Source organism: Heptranchias perlo, chromosome 21 (genome assembly GCF_035084215.1).
Source record: "Heptranchias perlo isolate sHepPer1 chromosome 21, sHepPer1.hap1, whole genome shotgun sequence".
Classification (NCBI taxonomy): Eukaryota; Metazoa; Chordata; class Chondrichthyes; order Hexanchiformes; family Hexanchidae; genus Heptranchias; species Heptranchias perlo.
This window is the reverse complement of record NC_090345.1, coordinates 45,308,203-45,326,107: the sequence shown is the minus strand read 5'-3', so window position 1 is coordinate 45,326,107 and position 17,905 is coordinate 45,308,203. Positions and strand designations below refer to the sequence as shown.

The 17,905-nt window shown below is 44.4% G+C and overlaps 1 long non-coding RNA gene across 1 annotated transcript; it reads left to right on the top strand.

Moving 5' to 3' along the window:
* Nucleotides 1–936: 936 nt before the first annotated feature.
* On the top strand, nt 937–15,278 carry LOC137340208 (uncharacterized). Its single transcript, XR_010966740.1, has 2 exons — nt 937–1,157; nt 14,849–15,278. It is a non-coding gene; the product is annotated as an uncharacterized lncRNA (long non-coding RNA).
* Nucleotides 15,279–17,905: the final 2,627 nt, after the last annotated feature.

The window sequence follows — 17,905 nt, the reverse complement described above, 5'->3', positions numbered from 1 at the left end:
CTCTGAATGTTCCCAAACACAAGAGCTCCAGTGTTCCCACATCTCTCCTAAATACACGCGAATCCTCCACATGACCTAAAACCTCAACACCCTGCTCCTAGAGCCACTCAATTCCACCAGACTTCTGCTCATAGAGACAGATCCCATACTCATCTTTCACCCCCATCTATCAAGGAACCTCAGAAACCATCTCCTCTCCACTGCTCCCGAACCCCAGGCCACAGGTTTACCAGATCCTATCCCCTATAAGCACCCCAGGTGTTAATATTCTCTCATTCCCTCCAGGTCCCTCTTGAGCTGGCAATGGGTGACAGGCCGAGATCCCTGTGGTGGGTGTTGGGGGAGGGGGAGGAGGAATGGAAATTCACAACAATGCTAGACGGGGCAAGGATGTGTCAGTAGGCATCCCCACCCAATTCTCCTTAATTTTCCACTGATTTTTGGACAGTTCAATAGAGTAACACCAAAGGATCTCCTGGGAGCAGCAGACGAAGGAATATCAGATGTGTAATCCTCCTGACCTGGTTTTTCCCTAAATGCTGCACCCCATACAATCCTTTACAGTCAAGGACAATAGGCAGCATAAAGCATTCCCATGTCAGGTATAAGGTTGGTCAGGGTGCAGTGCAAAGCTCATTCTACCATACCCAACAACGGTCCAGCTGCTGTTGATTATGGCCTTTGATGAAGCAATATGTTTTTGCAGGACAAATAATTTGCAAAAACCTGGGAATGCTGCAGTTTCCCCTCAGCGGCCTTGTAATCCCTGCTGTTTGTGAAGTTTAGTGATCCAATGGGAGCATGGCTGCACTTATTATAGTTCAACGTATGCAGAGGCAGGAAATGACCCTTTTGACCGCTTTGAGAAACAAACTGGTCACCAGCCCAGATGTTTTGATCACAAACTTTGGAGCTATAGTTTAGAAGCCATCCAGTAAGGGCTTTTTTTCACTGACCCCGAAGTCTCAAATGAGTGGAAGACCTCTTGGTTAGGAGGCCACAATATTTGACTCAGCAGTTGTACCACTTGAATCTACACATCAGATGACAGGACTGGAAGGACATCACTAACGGACCCAAAACCATGTCCACCACCCATAGGATCTGGTAGGCGGTCAGCACGCGTGAGAGAAACAATGAATTCAACCATCAAGCAGGTAAGACCAGGAGTGACGGGCAACAAGATCTTAAAAGTCATGGTGCTATTGTTTAGCCTGTAGAGTCTGGTTGGAGGTTGGGGTGACTATGGTTGATATGGGTTAGTGAATCCCATAAGTGTTACCAGCAATAATACATACAATTACCTATGGGCATTATTTGCTTTGCGCTGCCTACATACGACCGATACTTCTGATTATGACAGACCACCTCTGTGGTAACTTACTGATATCTACCCTTTGTGTTCTTTTTGTGCAAGCACAAGCTTTGCACAGCCTCTGTCACACCAAATACAAAATCAGAGCCATTGATCCTTTTCCAATTCATTGAACTACATATCAATGAAAGGACGAAAGAACTGAAATCTGTTGGACATACTGCTGTCGTACACAAAGTCGAAAGTGTGTTTATCACAGAGAATTTCTCAAAAATTTTACCAGAAATGTATTTATTTGCCATTTGAGAGCATCTCTCCAGAGAGTTGTTTGTGTTCAAAGAAGATTTATGAACCCTTTAAATGCTAATTAGTTTAAAACACACGAACATGTTATTATAATAGTCAGTAAGGAATGGCATTAATCTGTTTTCTTTAGGAGGCATAATTATTGCTAGTGTATAATATACATATAAATTAATCTTAAAAAAAATAATCACACCAATAATTAACTATGGAAACATTGAGAACTTAATGAAGGGAGGCTATTTCTTATGTCTTTAAATATGAAAGAAAAAGCCTTAACTGATGGTCTGTGTTTTTTTTATTCTTAATGCGTTGTTAATGTGTCACATTTATTGAGCATTGCTGTGTCATTAGATTTGTTTTATCAGAGCCCCAAAAGTCTTGCAGAATTTAAAGCCAGAAAGTCATGACGGCCTCTCTGTTGCCTTACTCTAAAAATGCAGCAGTACATCACACCGTGATAGGTATAGTTATTGCTATTATTTTTTGGCTTTGTACAGTGTTAGGCTTGTATATCAGTGTTAGTTCATGTGAAAAAATAAACCTGCCCTCCCTCGTAGCCCCTCGGACCTGTTCCGCCATTCTATTAGATCATTGCTGATCTGTACCTCAACTCCATTTACCTGCCTTGGTTCCATATCCCTTGATAGCCTTACCTAATAAAAGTCCATCTCCCTCAACCTTGAAAATTTTAATTGACCCAGTATCCTTTTGGGGGAGAGAGAGATGCAAAATTGAGGCTCTACTGCACCTCACTGATGAGAGGGTGTAATTACAGTGTGACAAGTTTACATGGGCAATTTCCATTATAAATGTGGATATAGTCATTTATAATGGTAAAAGTTCACACAAAAAAGTGACAAAAAGGTGACAGTAGGAAGTAAGGTTTTACAGACAGATAGGGCTCGATATTGCCAGGGCTGTGGGTTCGCGGCGGGGGGGCTATTGGGCGCGTGGGTAATGCGCCCAGTGAAATCAGTCTGCCCCGCGCGCGATCGCAGCCTAATTGGATCCACTTACCTGTTCTTCCGGGTTCCCCGCTGCTGATCTGTGCGTCGGGCGGACTGCGCATGCGCAGTAAGGTCAGTCAGCTGGAGGAGCTCTATTTAAAGGGGCAGTCCTCCACTGACAGATGCTGCAACAAATAGGAAAAAATACAGCATGGAGCAGCTCAGGGGGAAGGCTGCTCCCAGGTTTAATGATGCCTCACTCCAGGTATCATTAGATGGGGTCAGGAGGAGGGGGAGGACAGAGATCTTCCCCCCGGCGGGCGGGAGGAAGCGGCCTGCCTCTGCCACCAGGAAGGCCTGGCTCGAGGTGGCAGAGGAGGTCACCAGCACCACCAACATATCGCCCACCTGCATACAGTGCAGGAGGCGCTGCAATGACCTAAGTAGGTCAGCCAAAGTGAGTACACTTACTCATTCCCCTACACTCCGTCTGCCACATCACCGCCCCCACCCCACATCTCCTTCTGCACTGCCAACACTATTCTATCACATCACCCCTCACACCCAATCAAAGCTCATCCTCATCTTACCTGCACTTACTCACCTCGCCAGTACTCATCCCGCCACTACCACTCAACCCAATCCTCATACAATCTCATGGCTCTATCTCATACTCACCCTCTCATGCATCTCTTTCACGGTCAGCTGCACTCAACCTGCCACTACCTGTGCTGCAGCCACAGGGCATGCATCACATATGTGCAGTAGGAAGCGTAAGGCAAACGTGTTGTGAGCATGAAGGGGATGCACAAGGGTGTTTGAGGGTTTGTCATGGTTTTTACTTATATTTAATTTCTGAGCAACTCACATCACATATTATATTGCCCTCCCTCCTGCTGTGCAGGTGGATGTGTCACAGCACTGTTTTGTGGAGCTCCACGTGTCAGAGGTGGACGGCGTGGCCGGCGAGGCTGGTGATGCTGTTCGCCCTCCGAGGAGGTCATGACTGCAGCTACGGCGGCCCCCATCCGGAAGATGTACATCTGAGGGGGTCCACAAGGTGTCTGGACCCTGGGGTCAGTGTGCAAGTTGGTGAATTTGATTGTCAGGAGGGTGGTGGAGACCAAACTTTGTCCCAAGTGACAGAGTGGCCTCCTGCAATGAGTGAAGGTCTCCCCCCCCCCCCAACCTGTCAAATGGACCTTTGCAGCTGCCACAGGCTGATGGCCGCAACACATCCATTTGAACTGGGAGTGTTTTCCCCAGTATGGGAAACAGTCCCAGTTGTTTCTAAAACCCCACCCCTCCTCACATATTCCCTTAATCAGGTCTGTTAATGACCTGAAATACCAAAGTAAATACTCTCAAGTGGCACCCCGCCGGCTTTAATTGCCTGCGGGAGTCCCACATGCGGGGGCTGCGCGCGCACGTCGGCGCGTCTGTGGGGAACCCGGAAGTGGGCGAGTTGGAGCCGGGCTCCCGACCCACTCCGGGATTCCCCGATTTTCGGAGCCCCCCCACCAGGAACGCACCCGATAGCGAGTGCTAAAATAGAGCCCATAGTGTGCATAGATATAAGATTTTGAATATATTATAGATGTGCAGACCCATGTAAATTACCATCAGCTCCTTCTTATACCATTATTAACCTGTCTTGGAGGATCAAGCCTTTTGCTTAGTGGTAGCATTCCGGTCTCTGAGTTAGAAGGTGCAGGATTTGAACCCTGCTCCAGACAGTATCGGTGAGTGGAGACCAGAGCTCCAGCTCTGAATTCTGGTTTGACATCCAGTGGGATACCCAAGCCCAGTGGGTGTGAGAGGCCTCATTCATCGTATGGGTTGTGAGCCCATAAAACCCTCCCCCAGTATAGAACTAACCACCCTATCGACTGATATAAAGATGGAAGGAGGGTTCACGTCGCGGCCTGCCAGACTGTTAATCAGCCTGCTAATCCTTCCACTACTTCACACTGTTCTCCGAGGGGAGAGTGTGAAGATACGAAAAACAATAAATACTTGTGACAGAAAAGCACGTTTTGAGACGAGAAGATATATGAAATGTTCAGTTGTCTTTTCATAATGACCTGGAATTGAGCTATAGGTTGGAAATTGTTCTTTTCTCCCTATTTCCCACTGTCCCAAGACCACAAAGAGCATAGCACAGACATGGCTACAGTACATGATGTCAGTCCCTGAAAATAGACTAATATCTGTGGGCCAACATGGTCTGGAAACACGATTTCCATCTGAATTGTGCTGTGATTCCTCTCTATAGTAACTCAGCTCCATAACATTTTGAAGAGAGTACAGATTAAAAACAGAAGAAATTACTGAATCCTTTTTGTGAGTCAATATGAACAATTTGAATTTCAAACACATATTATAAACCCAAACAATAAACAATGAAAAAACATTAAGATGATATACATGCAAATATTTCTGCCAACAATGTATTTGATGACAGGTTAGCCTAAAGAAGATTTAATGATATATATTCTGCTTTATATTCAGAAGTTAAACAGAGAGGAGGATAAGCACTGAAATAAAGGGCAGTGTTAGCTTTTTGTTGCATTTGGGAGAGGAAATTTGAATGGGGAGGATTGTGCACATGTAATATAGCCTGTCTGATTTTCCGGGTTAATTTAAATGGATGGAAAGTTGAACAGGCTCTGTTACGCGTGTGAAATCCTCCCCTCCCGATTCTCCTCTGAATTGCAACGGCCCAAATCTTGCTGGAAAAATAACAGCTTGTTAACAGCTGTTACTATCGCGCAAATTGGCCAGCAAGTTCAGGCAAAGAAGAAATATACCGTGAGTTGTGAATCTTCAGAACTTGTTGGTCGATTTACACCGGTCTGCTGTTTGCTCCACACAAACGGCATCTCGCCCTCAGCCTCTCCGTTATTTTCAAGAACTTGCTGGATTTGCGAGATGCCAAGATTTGGGCCATTATTACAACAGTGACTACATTACAACAATGACTACACTTCAAAAGTATTTCATTGGCTCTAAAGTGCTTTGGGACATCTTGAGGTTGTGAAAGGCGCTTTATAAATGCAAGTCTTTCTTTCTTCTTTCTTTCTGAGCTCTATGCCTATATGATCCTCTCCACCTATGTTTAACAAGAGGAAAATCATTCCCCCATAGTCTGTTGATTGTTGTCATTTACTTATTTAAATCTGCGCATACCCCCCAGCTGTAATTGAATCTGGAGGCCATCTGTGCTGGCTTTCTGATCTTGTAAAATATTCCTCTAAATGTTCATTTACTTCCCTTTCAAAAGCTATTATGGATTCTGCTTCCACCACAGTTCCTGGTAGAGCTGTCCTTATAAAGTAGCGCATCCTCCACCCTGCAGGGGAAAATGCCACTGAGATCTGCTAGTAAATTTACCAAAAATATCTGATCGTGAATGTATATGTCACTAATCCATTAATGAGCGTAAAAATTGTACCTGTACACACGTGTTCTGGTAGGGGCATTTTCTAGGGAACTGCATTGATAAGGTTGGAGGTTTCGGGGTAGATTTTCAACTTGGAGCTGGGGTGTAAAACTGGGGTTGTAGATGGAAGATCGGGTGGTTTCTATAATGGGTAACGGATCACCAGTTTTATGGCCCAGCGCCAAGTTGAAAATCTACCCCTTCATATCTACAATTAAATGTTCCAGCATCATAAGTGGTGTAAGAAAGTAAGAGCGTTAGAAATTTAAGTATAACTCAGGCACCTACGTGTTTACCATATCACAAGCTGAAAAGTGTTATAGAAAGTTTATAATTAATATGTTGCCAATAACACTGAGTTTGAAAGCAAGAAATCCCCAAGATTCCCATGTACTTCATGCAGCTGAGCTGTAAAGATTCCAAGTACTAGAAATTAGCTACACTTCTGTGTCAAAGCACTGCTTGTTTTGACAGGATTTTCTGCGACAACTTTGAAACATTTGTTTGCATTACCATTAGTAGGAATGTTCATTTTGCCAATTTGAAGTCCACCTATTATTTGGCTGCACAATATTTAAAAGGAAGTAAGAGTGGGAATCAGCTGCCTTTCTATTTTCAACACACCATTATTTTCTTGGCAGCATTTTACAATGTAGCTTTGCAATTACGTTTCTTGACAAATCAATTATTAATATTTGGATGATTTATTAGTTAGTAGTAAAGTTGGAGTTACTTTTTTTGAAAATATCCTCGATACACTCACGTGTCAAAATGGAAAGAACTTTTTGATGTGCAAAAATTGAAAATGACTGCCCCATAATGACCGTCGAACGGTATTTATATATTTACATTAAGGATGTTATATGTACCATCCTGGCAGTTCAGGAGTAATGGGTGGTATTTAACCCATCCCGCCTGATGGGAATGGAACGGATGTGCTGTTAAAATAGCTGTGCACAGACTTACTGCCCCGTTCCCGTTTGTTACCCGCCCGCTGCCATTTTAACTGGGTCCTTTCCTTAGGTGTCCTAGATGCCTGCCTGACTCAGGCGGGAGCTTCATTAATGTATGCAAATTGGTGTCATGTGATGTCATTAGTACCCCAACGGCCTAGTGGGTGGGGAGTCCTCCGCGGGCTCCCCGCTCTGTAAAACCTGACGGAGAAGAAGAGGAGGCTCCCCGAGGTAAGTCAAAACTTTCCTTGGTGGGTCGGAGGATCGGGAGTGCTGACCATGGGATCAGTGCTGGAGAGCTCCGGTGGGTGTGATCCCGGGGTAAGTGCTGCAATCACAGCTCACCCATTACTGGGGCCCCACGGCCTTTAAGCTGCAAGATGATTTCGAACTGATTGTGCAAATCTCAACTGCGGAACGCCAATCGTTTTTCACCCTTCTCGTGCTAACCTCATTAAAGGGACATTAACGTTGTGAATGAAATGAGACCACCTAAAACTTTGAATGGAGCGTGAGTTTTGCTTTCAGAGTTTAGACTTTGCTGCTCATTCAAAATGGCCGTGGGTGGTGAATTAGGACACCAAAGCCTTTCAATTGTCGTCAAGGAACTGCTCACGGAGAGGTCTTACCAGTGGCTGTTGTATAGAAAGGGCAACCCACACACTACCATTATTCATTCTTTTCAGCTTAAGAGACTTTGTTTTTTTTTCCACAGATGTCTGCTTCTTCTTTGGCATTTCTAACTGTAGATTTTTTTTTGTTCCGTGCATCATTCAAGCTGTGTCATGGATGCTTTTGAAAGGTTAGGCAGGTTACAAGATGGAAGGGTGCATTCTGCACGTTCATGGCACGGAGCCTTGCCTGACGGGAGCGCTCGTCGCGAAACCTATAACAGGAAGAAAATCCCGATGCACACTCCTGGTGCATGAGGTTCCGTGCCAGGAGCGTGCATTTGTAACCTGAGAGAATTTAGGGAACATCATAAACGTGCAGTTCAATGTCATGTTATTTGTCAAGAGATTATATACCTGCAACCATTGTTTGTTTTTTTTTATTCGTTCACGGGATGTGGGCGTCGCTGGCAAGGCCGGCATTTATTGCCCATCCCTAATTGCCCTCGAGAAGGTGGTGGTGAGCCGCCTTCTTGAACCGCTGCAGTCCGTGTGGTGACGGTTCTCCCACAGTGCTGTTAGGAAGGGAGTTCCAGGATTTTGACCCAGCGACAATGAAGGAACGGCGATATATTTCCAAGTCGGGATGGTGTGTGACTTGGAGGGGAACGTGCAGGTGGTGTTGTTCCCATGCGCCTGCTGCCCTTGTCCTTCTAGGTGGTGGAGGTCGCGGGTTTGGGAGGTGCTGTCGAAGAAGCCTTGGCGAGTTGCTGCAGTGCATCCTGTGGATGGTGCACACTGCAGCCACAGTGCGCCGGTGGTGAAGGGAGTGAATGTTTAGGGTGGTGGATGGGGTGCCAATCAAGCGGGCTGCTTTATCTTGGATGGTGTCGAGCTTCTTGAGTGTTGTTGGAGCTGCACTCATCCAGGCAAGTGGAGAGTATTCCATCACACTCCTGACTTGTGCCTTGTAGATGGTGGAAAGGCTTTGGGGAGTCAGGAGGTGAGTCACTCGCCCCAGAATACCCAGCCTCTGACCTGCTCTTGTAGCCACAGTATTTATATGGCTGGTCCAGTTAAGTTTCTGGTCAATGGTGACCCCCAGGATGTTGATGGTGGGGGATTCGGCGATGGTAATGCCGTTGAATGTCAAGGGGAGGTGGTTAGACTCTCTCTTGTTGGAGATGGTCATTGCCTGGCACTTATCTGGCGCGAATGTTACTTGCCACTTATCAGCCCAAGCCTGGATGTTGTCCAGGTCTTGCTGCATGCAGGCTCGGACTGCTTCATTATCTGAGGGGTTGCGAATGGAACTGAACACTGTGCAGTCATCAGCGAACATCCCCATTTCTGACCTTATGATGGAGGGAAGGTCATTAATGAAGCAGCTGAAGATGGTTGGGCCTAGGACACTGCCCTGAGGAACTCCTGCAGCAATGCCTTGGGGCTGAGATGATTGGCCTCCAACAACCACTACCATCTTCCTTTGTGCTAGGTATGACTCCAGCCACTGGAGAGTTTTCCCCCTGATTCCCATTGACTTCAAGGAAGATGGCCAGAATATTGTCTCATTTTCTTTGCTGACCTATTTTTTTCTATGAATGAGCATCCACAGATCGAACTGTGGATCCCGGATACACCAGGTTGGGAATTTTGATTTTTCAGGCGAGACTTCCTCAGCTGATGTTTACATTCAGCATCAGCAATGCGACGGGCCTCAAAGTAGGAGGTGCCTTCATGGATGGTTTCTCGTCATGTTTTCTTATCCTGAGCAAGTTGTTCCCACTTATGAACATCCAATTTGCACCGTTTCAGAGTTGCTTTTAAGCAGTCTTTATATCTCTTTTGCCGACCACCACGAATTTTCATTGCAGTTGTCAATGCGCCATAAACGATCATAAAATGACCATCCTAGCCTTGTCTTCATGATCAGAGCATCTATTCTTGGCATGTCAGCTTTTTAAAGAACTTTGGAATCATGGATCTTATCTTGCCACCTTATCTTCATTAGTCGTCTCAGGCAGCTTAAGTGAAAGTAATTAAGTTTCTTAATGTGGCATGAATATGTTGTCCAAGTTTCACAGGCATAAAGCAGGGTCGTCAGAAGGACAGCCCTGTATGTTTTGAGTTTGGTCTGCAGGCTGATGCCCCTCTTCTCCCCGGAGCGCTCACGGAGTTTGCCAAAGTATGGATCCTCCCACTCGCATTTTCAATAAGAAAAAACTGGAATCAAGATGACCCTTGACTTGTGAATCCCTTTCAGCTCCACAAGTGGTAGTGGAAATCTGCAACTCTCTCCCCAAAAGGTTGTGGATGCTGGGGGTCAATTGAAATTTACAAGACTGAGATCAATAGGTTTTTGTTAGGTAAGAGTATCAAGGGGTATGGAACAAAAGCAGGCAAATGGAGTTGAGGTACAGATCAGCCATGATCAAGGGGCTGAATGGCCTGTTCCTGTTCCTAAGTTCTACTTCATAGACCACAAATCATTGCATCATCACTCATTATCACTAGGCATGTAACAATGATTTTTTGATGGTAGGAGCATTATTTTTAAAATTGTCAACTTACTTCTAGAATATGGCAGAATTCCATTAATTCCGCTATTTTCCTGCAATTGCCATTTTTGTTTCAAGGCCTCTTATTAAATTTGGTTTAATTACTTTTCTTTTTGATTTAATATTTTCTACAGTTAGCTTGATACAATAGTTCAAGCAATACTCCAGAGCCTTGAACATGTAATCTAGGCTGACGCTCCAGTGCAGGAATGAGGGAGGGCTGCATTGTTGAAGGTGCCATCTTTCGGATGAGACGTTAAGCTGAGCCCCGTCTGCCTGTTCCAGTGGATGTAAAAGTTCCCATAAAGAAAGAACTTGCATTTATATAGTGCCTTTCATGACCTCAAGATGTTCCAAAGTGCTTCACAGTCAATGAGGTGATTTTTGAAGTGTAGTCACTGTTGTACTGTAGGAAACATAGCAGCTAATTTGCACACAGCAAGGTCCTACATACAAAGTGATAATGACCAGATAAACTGTTTTAGTGATGTTGGTTGAGGGATAAATATTGGCCAGGACCCTGGGGAGAACTCCTCTTCTTCTAAGTAGGGCCATGAGATCTTTTACAACCACGTCAGACAGGGCCTCAGCTTAACAACTCAGCCAGAAGACAGCACCTCCAACAGTGCAGCACCCCCTCAGTCCTGCACTGAGTGTCAGCCTGGATTATGTGCTCAAGAGTGGGACTTAAATCCACAACCTTTTAACTTAACGGCAAGACTGCTACCGCTGAGCCACGGCTGACACTAAAGTATAGAATATGAAAGCATTGAGTTGAGTTAAATGCCAGGAAGTGTGAATTCACTGCAGTCTTTCAGAAGAAAGCTGCACGAGTTTCTAATAGTGGAGGGTGTTTCCAGTTATGGAAGTTGGGTGACTGCAATTATTGATTGAGTTACTGCAGTTTCCTCGAGCTTCTTTGATTGCCTTTGGGGGGTTGGAGAGGAATTTCCCACAGTTTTTTCCCCTAAATTTATCTGCTTAATTGCTTCTTCCACAAGATTTTGTGAGGAGCAGGGTCGGATGGTTGTGTGAGTTGCTCGTGTTTGTGGGCTGTAACATGACTGGATGGGACAGGTTGGATGGACCAGTTAGTCTTCTGCGGTGCTTTTTTATATGTTCATATATATGCTCCCCAGAGAACGAGAGAGCATATCCTCCAAATCAATGCCATGAGAGATCTGTTAATCCTATATTAAAAGTCCTGTGTGCAGCACACACTGCCTGTAAAGATAACACATACTTCCTGTAACCATCACACGTCTTTCTGTCAGTTTTTTCAGTCACACTTAATCACAGTCAAATTTATTAAAATTAGCCTCGAAATTTATAGTATTGCAATCGGATCAAGTTTTACTAATTCACCTCTGATTGATTGATTCCAACCTTGTAATACTGCTCCTTCAAACGCTGACTGTTTTTTCTATTTTTGGGAGATTACCAGTAGTCATCGAGTAATCCCAAATACTTTTCATACTTTTCTCAATAACGCCTGCTGCTCTACAATACTTTTTAATAGTTTTTGTTACTTGTCCTCAATTGTTGAATCACTCTAGAAGTGAAACATAAAATCTGCTCCGTTTTCCTTGGCTGCTTTCTTCTCCAGGTTCTACACAATCATGATAAAATACTAACACAAGTTGCACGAAGAACATTTAAGACATTTATTTCCTCACAGTTTACCCATTATGTGACATGTGATGGAGCTTCTGTCATCCCTTCATTCAAGCCCTCCTTCAGTTCTATCCCCATTGCTGTGTACAATCACTCCGCAGCTCTTGATTAATGGTGAGCAGCACCACATGAGATTCACCAGTGATTAAAAACTTTGCATATATGCGCACTTCCTGTCACACTTCAGACGTCACACACTGCCTAATGCTAGTTGCTGTGTCACACTTCAAACAAGCCGTGGCTCAGTGGTACCACTCTCACCTCTGTCAGTAGATGTGGGTTCAACCCCCACTTCAGAGACTTGAGCACAAAATCTAGGCTGACACTTCATTGCAGTATATTGCAGGGAGCGCTGCACTGTCAGAGGTGCCGTCTTTCAGATGAGACGTTAAACTGTAGCCTCGTCTTCCCTCTCAGGTGGACATAAAAGATCCCATGGCACTATTTCGAAGAAGAGCAGGGGAGTTCTCCCCGGTGTCCTGGCCAATATTTATTGCTCAACCAACATCACTAAAACAGTTTATCTGGTCATTATCACATTGCTATGTGCAAATTGTCTGCCGCGTTTCCTACATTACGACAGTAACAACAATTCAAAAGTTCTTCATTGGCTGTAAAGCGCTTTGGGGCGTCCTGAGGTTGTGAAAAGCGTTATATAAATGCAAGGCTTTCTTTCTTGAAGTACCCAAGACAGTTATTTGCAATGAACAGACAAACATAAAGAGGGAGATTTTGCTCTTATAGGACCCACATGCTTATGAGGAGGGAGGGGCATAACCAGCCCTCCAACTTTGTTTTCCTTCCCCCAAAACCAGAAAGACACCCATCTTGAGGGGCACCCAGCCCCACTTGATTGGATGGATAGTGGGGCAGGAATTGGAGGTGGAGGCCCTTTGGCAGCTGTTTTTGCCCGGAGGGCCCCAAACCCAGCCGCCATTACTGTTGCTGCAAGCCTCGCAGACCTGCAACAATTGTTGCATTCCTGCTCCCTTTTCCAATTGCAAGGCACTGCCAATGGGCGGGCCTGCGCCTTGGGTACATTGGGCCTTGGGTAATGACCTGAACTGCAAATTTGGGTGGGTTCAGGTCAGAGTAGGCAGAATGCACTCCGGGTGCACTCAACCTGACTAACACCCAGCCACAGGGGTGAGTAAAAACAGCCCTTAGATGTCTGTCACACTTGAGGCATTACACACTGCCTAATGGGTATTGCTGCATCACACTTCAGATGTCACACACCGCCTAATGAATATTGCTGTAGGAAATTCAGGATATAGAGGCAAACTGGGCTCTGTTATGCGTGTGCAATTCTGCCCGTCTTTTCCATTACGTGCTCCACCCATGGATTATGCCCAAGTACTGAAGGAAAATCTGCCTCATTGTATCCTCTGACTTACTGTGAGCAATGATGTCTCATTGAGTGTCTTGGTGAGAGTGCCGCATCTCTCTCCACACATATCTTGACTCCTGAGATGAGATTAAACCATTAGTGCAGCTTCCCGCTCCTTTTCCTTCTCCCTGCATCCCATAGATTTGGCAAGGGAAAGACCCAAGTTCCACAGAACAAAGCCAATATTACCCAGATCAACAAAATATTGACAATCCCTTACAATGGAAACTGGACAGAGATGTAGTTTCAATGTCTACAATACTTCTTCAATCAGACTAAAATTAGGTCAATTCTTGTGGCATTTCTCATGTCACTTTCAGTTCCTAATATAATTGTTGCCTATGAAGTCTGCAGTGCTGAAATCAGCTGGGAGCTTAGTGGAAAAATAAGAAAGGGGAGATGACCTAATGTTTGTGAGCTTGTTAGCTCTCTGATGATTTTCAGTATGTTTATATTCAGCAGCTCAAGCTTTCGTTGTAAGAGTTTTTCTCCATACATGTGTGAACCTTGAAATAAAGAAAGCCTTACATTTATATAGGGCCTTTCTCCACCTCAGGACGTCCCAAAGTGCTTTACAGCTCATGAAGGACTTTTGAAGTGTAGTCACTGTTGTCATGTAATTGAAGTCAAATCATGGTGAAATGGTAGGAATAAAAATAAATATGATATGATATTCAAAAGATTTAAATTGATAAGAGTTATGAGAGACAATAGAAGAGCACGGTTCTAAACTGTGAAGGGCTGAGGATTTGCTCATGACTAGTATTGTTTTTTTAAAGAAGGAATTTCAAAATCCTCTTTACTTGTTTCTGCTGCCATGTGAAATGTAAGTGCTGATGTTCTTACTGTGCAGTGCTCTCAATTCACTCAAAGCTCGGATATTTCATAGGAAAACGACAAATGCAGAATTGGTTTATTTAAAAACTTAAGTGATATGCACTGTTTGATATTTCATTTGAAATCAAAATTCAATGGGAGTTTGCAGTTGATCATTGACTTTTTGACTTGCCCTATGTGCTGTGGGGTCCATGTTCTTTGGGCTTTTTAAATGGCCAGTCTTGTGACCTATCTTGTTCATAAGCCCAATGTGAAGTTAATGCCAAGCACAAGCAATCTTATAGCTACATAGAATCACATAGAATTTACAGCATAGAAACAAACCATTCGGCCCAACTGGTCTATGCTGACGCTTATGCTCCACACGAGCCTCCTCGCATCTTATTTCATGTAACCCTATTAGCATATCCTTCTATTCCTTTCTCCCTCTTACTTATCCAGCTTCCCCTTAAATGCATCTATGCCAGTCGCCTCAACTACTCCTTATGGTAATGAGTTCCACATTCTAACCAGGTAAATAAGTTTCTCCTGAATTCCCTATTGGATTTATTAGTGACTATATTATATTTATGGCCCCTAGTTTTGGTCTCCCCCACAAGTGGAAACAGTTGTTCATGTTGTGTGACGCAATTGCGGGTTCAGCTATAGACAGTCAACATCAGCAGTGGAATGTTAGAAATTTATAATGAGGACAAGTCATTCACCTCATCCAGCTCACCCTATCATCTAGGTCCTGGTTTAGGATATGATTGTTTCTTTTTGTAGCTAGTTTTCAATTATTTTATACAGAAATATTATTTCTTTATTTCTAACAGCAGGTTGATGTGGAAGGTGAGACGATGGGGTAATTGTAACCTAACCCGTCCAGCGGGAAACAGACGGGATTGGGTGCAGGGCTGGTTTTACACCCCGCCAGAGTTTACTCTCCATAGGTTAGGTTAAAATTACCCCCTATATGTTTCCTTTACCGAACAAGATCGTGACATGCAAGAAGGAAGCATCTTTGATTCTCCGCGCTTTGAGCTGTTGACTGCACACATCATTCCTACTGGAAACAGCCTGGATCAGTCCAACAGTATTCACATCATGAACATCGGTTGGAGCTTACAGTTGGTCAAACTGGCATCAAACATATATTGGTTATTTTCTGTACTCCACATGGTGTATGTTAAACAGTACAATGCTAATCAGTGGCCTGGAAAGATATGCATATCAAATAAAAGCTGTTACTAGGCATTAAATTGAGATTATGACAATGTCTTTGAAAATTGCTTTGTCTGTTAATTACTGATTCGTATTTTTAATTTTGAAAAACATTCTGATTGCATCGCATCTGTTTTATGTGCATTTTATTCACAAAACAGCATACAGATGTAGAATATTATCAACTGAACAAAATATAAGCCTGGCAATGCAAAAAGCAGTATAGGTTATTGCTATTCAGAGAGCATTTTATTCCAATCTAAATATAGATTTGTAGCAATGAAGACGTGAAGCACTTGTAAAAATCTATTTTATCTTTTGTTACAAGAGGCACCATGATCTTTATAATACGACATCGACTTTAACAAGGAGGATTAACACTTTCTTTCCCGACTGATTTCCCTTCTGAATATTGGGTCTATCGTCACCCTATGCTCTGTTTTCCGCTTGTCCCTGAAGGTCTAGTTTAGAAGCAGGTGGAACTGCTGAGGCGTCCTTCTGCTTGTAACTTGCTCTTTCCACTTGCCTGGGAGGGTTTTGAACCAGGGAACAATAGATTGGTAATTTTTAGTGGGTTGTGTCACTCTGTTCCTTATAGTTTATTTGCTTTATTGGTGAATCAAGCATTCCTAGGTTATGTACAACATGGGAAGAGGCAGAGTAAAGCTGCCCTTTCTCTTCCCCCAACAATGTGCCTTAGTCCCAGACTTGGTGGACCACCCCCCCCCCCCCCCCCCCCCAGTGCATTTCATCTTTTTCATCTCCCACTCCAGGCATTTTGCTGGATTGGGTTTTCCAATTAGTGCCACATTAGGGGTGGTTTCCTGCTGTGGTCCAATGGTCAATAGGAACTGTCTTGAAATTGCCCAATATAATTTCACACTAGACTCTGATAAACAAAAGCCTGGAGAGAGGTCCATTCCATTAGTCTGGGCTGGATTCCTGAGTACCATCATTACTGAGTCCCCATCAACCATCAACATCCTGGGGCCACCACTGCCCAGATGCGTAACTGGACCAGCCATATCAACACTGTGGCTACAAGGCTAGGTAGCCTGCGATGAGTGGCTCACCTCCTGACCCCTCAAAGCCTCTCAACCATCTTCAACGCTCAAGTCAGGAGTGTTCTGGAATGCTCATCACCTACTTGGTTGGGTGCAGCTGCAACAACACTCAAGAAGCTCGACAGCATTCAGGATAAAACATTCTGCTTGATTGGCGCCCCTGCCATTGAACTCAGCGTTCCTCCCCTCCCCACCATTGGCGCACTGCGGCTGCTGTATGTACTAGCTACAGGATGCACTGCACAACTCACTAAGGTTCCTACAATACCATCTCTCAACCAAATGATACTACCACTGAGACTGATATCATGTGAACATCATCACCTCCAAGTTCCCCTCCAAATCACACACCATCCTGACTTTGTCATTCATCGCTGATCCTTCATCGTTGCTGGGTCAAAATCCTGGAACTCCCCGCCTAACAGCATTGGGGGAGCACCTTCACCACATGGACTGCAGTGGTTCCAGAGGAAAGCCCACCTCAACCTTTTCAAGGGCAACTAGGGAAGGGCAATAAATGCCGGCCTTGCCAGCGATGGCCACATCCCGAAAATGAAGAACAAATACTCATCTCGGGGTCAAACCAAGGGTGTGAGCAATCTGGTTCAGCCTGAGAGTGGTCAGGGAGGGATGTTGAGTCAGTAGCCAAGGTGCGGAGTTTGTGGCGGGAGCAGAAAATGATACAACAATTTGGGGTTGTGGGGGCAGGGGGTGGGGGGGTAGGTAGTCGTTATTAATCCTGGGCATGCTATCTCAGACATGGCATGTGTGGGGGTGCAGGATCTGGATCACAAGAAATTTGTTCTCCTCATTGAAAGTTCCTTTTCATTGTGAACATTAGACAAAAGTATTAGGAGAGATCCCAAACTGTAACAATCTATTAGTTATATACAAAGACACGAAAAGTAGGGCAGGAAAAGACATCAGGCCCACCCCACTCAGACACAGAAGCATAGAATCATAGAAATTTACGGCACAGACGGAGGCCATTCGGCCCATCATGTCTGCACTGGCTGAGAAAGAGCTATTCAGCCTAATCCCCCTTTCCAGCTCTTGGTCCGTAGCCTTGTAGGTTACGGCATTTCAAGTGCATATCCAAGTATTTTTTAAATGTAATGAAGGTTTCTGCCTCTACCACCCTTTCAGGTGGTGCGTTCCGGACCCCCTCCACCCTCTGGGTGAAAAAATTTCTCCTCAGCTCCCCTCTAATACTTATACCAATCACTTAAATATATGTCCCCTGGTTATTGACCTCTCCGCTAAAGGTGATAGGTCCTTCCTATCCATTCTACCTAGGCCCCTCATAATTTTATACACCTCAATTAAATCACCCCTCAGCCTCCTCTGTTCCAAAGAAAACAACCCCAGCCTATCCACTCTTTCCTCATAGCTAAAATTCTCCAGTCTTGGCAGCATCCTTGTAAATCACCTTTGAACCATCTCTAGTGCAATCATATCTTTCCTGTAATGTGGTGACCAGAACTGGATGCAGTACTCTAGCATTGGCCTTACTAGTGTTTTATACAGTTTTAGCATAACCTCCCTGTTCTTATATTCTATGCCTCGTCTAATAAAGGAAATTATCCCGTATGCCTTCTTAACCAC